This window comes from Miscanthus floridulus, chromosome 1 (assembly GCF_019320115.1).
Source record: "Miscanthus floridulus cultivar M001 chromosome 1, ASM1932011v1, whole genome shotgun sequence".
In the NCBI taxonomy this organism is placed as follows: Eukaryota; Viridiplantae; Streptophyta; class Magnoliopsida; order Poales; family Poaceae; genus Miscanthus; species Miscanthus floridulus.
This window is the reverse complement of record NC_089580.1, coordinates 105,691,240-105,694,451: the sequence shown is the minus strand read 5'-3', so window position 1 is coordinate 105,694,451 and position 3,212 is coordinate 105,691,240.

Here is a 3,212-nt window from a genome sequence, read left to right as displayed (position 1 = left end):
CACTAGCCACAACAAGCTAAGAGAAGAATATACTACTCTTAAGGTTAATCATGATAATCTTGTTATTGCTCAAGAATTCTTTTCCAATGAGCCACATGATGCTACTAACGATGTTGTTAAGATTGATATAGCTACATCATGTGATGACTTAATTATTGAGAGCATTGAGCAAAGTTCTAGTAGCAAGGGCAAGCAAGTGGTTGAAGCCGATGATTATGATGAGTTTGTCAAGCTCAAGAATGACAATGAAAAGCTTAAGAAAGATCTTGAAGAACTCAAAACCACCAAGTCTATTATGCTAGAAACTATTATTCATGATGATGGTTTGATCCTTGAGAATGAGAAGCTCAAAGATGAGAACAAGAAGCTCAAGGAAGAGAAAAACAATGATGCTCTCAAGGAAGAAAACAAGAAGCTCAAGTTAGAAAAAGAGCATCTTAAGATTGGATTGAACAAGTTCACTAGAGGCAAGCATCTTCAAAGTGAGCTACTAATGAACATCGTCATGAAGATGGATAGAAGTGGCATTGGGTACTTGGCAAATCAAGAGAAGAAGGCTCAAGCTCAACAACAACATAAGTCCAAGCCAAAGTCAAAGAGATGTTTTGAGTGTGGACAAGAAGGCCACTTTGCTCATGAGTGACAAACTCCACCACCACAACCCTTGCCCAAACATGCTAGACCTTTTGCCTTCAATGCTCACTACATGCTTAGAAAGGATTCTAGTGGAAAGATGAAAGTGATGTTCTTAGGACCTCCCAATAAAAATAGGCCAAAGAAAATTTGCTTTGCAAAGTCACTTGTTGAGAAGGTGAAGGGCCCTCAACAAGTTAGCTTGATCTCTTGTGCATAGGTGAACTACAAGACCAGTGGAAGTCATTGGGTTATTAATAGTGGTTGCACACAACATATGACCAGTGATCCTCGTATGTTCACCTCACTAGATGAAGAAGTAGATGGACAAGAAAGAATCACATTTGGAGATAACTCAAAGGGTAAGGTCCAAGGATTGGGCAAAGTGGCTATATCAAATGATTATTCCTTCTCCAATGTGCTATATGTTGCTTCATTGAGTTTCAACTTGCTATCTATTGGACAATTGTGTGATCTTGGCTTCCAATGCTTGTTTACCGAGAAGGAGGTTGTTGTATCCAAGAAGGATGATGATCATGTGATATTCAAAGGATTTAGATATAACAACCTATATCTAGTGGACTTCACCTACGAAGATGCAAACTTGAAGACATGCCTATTCACCAAAACAACACTTGGGTGGCTATGGCATAGAAGACTTGCTCATGTTGGGATGAGCTCACTCAAGAAGATAATGAAGAATGATTTGGTAAGAGGGTTAAAGGATGTAAAGTTTGAGAAGGACAAGCTTTGTAGTGCATGTCATGCCGGCAAGCAAGATGCAAATACCCATCCAACAAAAGCTTTCATGTCAATCGCAAGAGTGCTAGAACTCCTTCACATGGATTTATTTGGACCAACAACATACAAGAGTTTGGGAGGAAATCTTTATTGTCTTATGATTGTTGATGACTATTCAAGGTATACATGGGTATTCTTCCTTCATGACAAATCCGAAGCTGCATCTTGCTTCAAGAAGTTTGCCAAGAGAGCATAAATGAATTTGAAGTGAAGCTCAAGAAGATAAGAAGTGACAATGAGAAGGAATTTGACAACACAAACATAGAAGCATATTGTGATGAAGTTGGGATCAAGCATGAAGTCTTCACAACATATACTCCTCAACAAAATGGTGTAGTTGAGAGGAAGAACCGGACATTGATCACTCTTGCAAGAACAATGCTTGATGAGTACAACACCCCTGAAGCTCTATGGGCAGAAGCTATCAACACCGCATGCTATGCATCAAACTGCCTATTACTTCAAAAGTTCCTTGCCAAGACACCTTATGAGTTGCTCAATGGGAAGAAGCTCGATGTCTCCTTCTTTAGGGTGTTTGGTTGCAAATGCTACATCTACAAGAAGCGGCAACACCTAGGGAAGTTTTAAAGACATTGTGATATTGGTTTTCTTGTTGGTTACTCATCAAAGTCCAAAGTATATAGAGTATTTAATCATTCCACCGGCTTAGTTGAAGAAACATATGATGTGGAATTTGATGAATCTAACGGCTCCCAAGGAGCACATGAGAATCTTGATGATGTAGGTGATGAACCATTGAGGGAGGCTATGAAGAACATTCCAGTTGGAGAAATCAAGCCTAAAGATGATGAAGATGATGTACAAGTGATTGATCCACCCTCTTCATCAAGTGTGCCACAAGATGGTGAAAAAGATGGGAGAGTAGAAAATGAAGATACTCATGTCTCCCATGAACAAATGGTGGTACAAGCACAAGATGTTGATGCTCCACATCCTCCCCCTCAAGTGGTCAATAGAAGAAATACACCTCTACTTCAAGATTATCCACAAGATCTCATCATAGAGAGTCCATCAAATGGTATAATGACTCGATCACAAAAACTTGCTTCATTTATTGCTCATCACTCTTTTGTCTCTTGCTTTGAGCCTACTAAGGTAGAAGAAGCTCTTCAACATCTAGATTGGATAAATGCAATGCATGAAGAGTTGAACAACTTCACCCGCAATAAAGTTTGGACTCTTGAAGAGTGGCTGAAAGGTGCAAGAGATATTGGAACAAAGTGGGTGTTCCGAAACAAGCAAGATGATCAAGGTGTTGTTGTGAGGAATAAGGCAAGACTAGTGGCAAAGGAGTTCTCTCAAGTTGAAGGTTTGAATTTTGGAGAGACCTTTGCACTGGTTGCAAGACTAGAAGCCATCTGTATCCTTCTTGCATATGCATCACATCATGAAATAAAACTTTATCAAATGGATGTGAAAAGTACTTTTTTAAATGGCTTTATTAATGAACTAGTCTATGTTGATCAACCTCCTGGGTTTGAAGACCCTAGATATCCTTATCATGTTTATAGATTGTCCAAGGCATTATATAGGCTTAAGCATGCCCCAAGAGCTTGGTATGAGCGCCTTCAGGACTTCCTCATTGAGAAGGGATTCACCATTGGGAAGGTCGACACCACACTATTCACCAAGAAGCTTGATGGGCATATCTTCATTTGTCAAGTGTATGTTGATGATATCATCTTTGGATCATCAAATGAAGATTCATGCAAAGAGTTTGGTGAATTGATGTCGAAGGAGTTCGAGATGTCAATGAT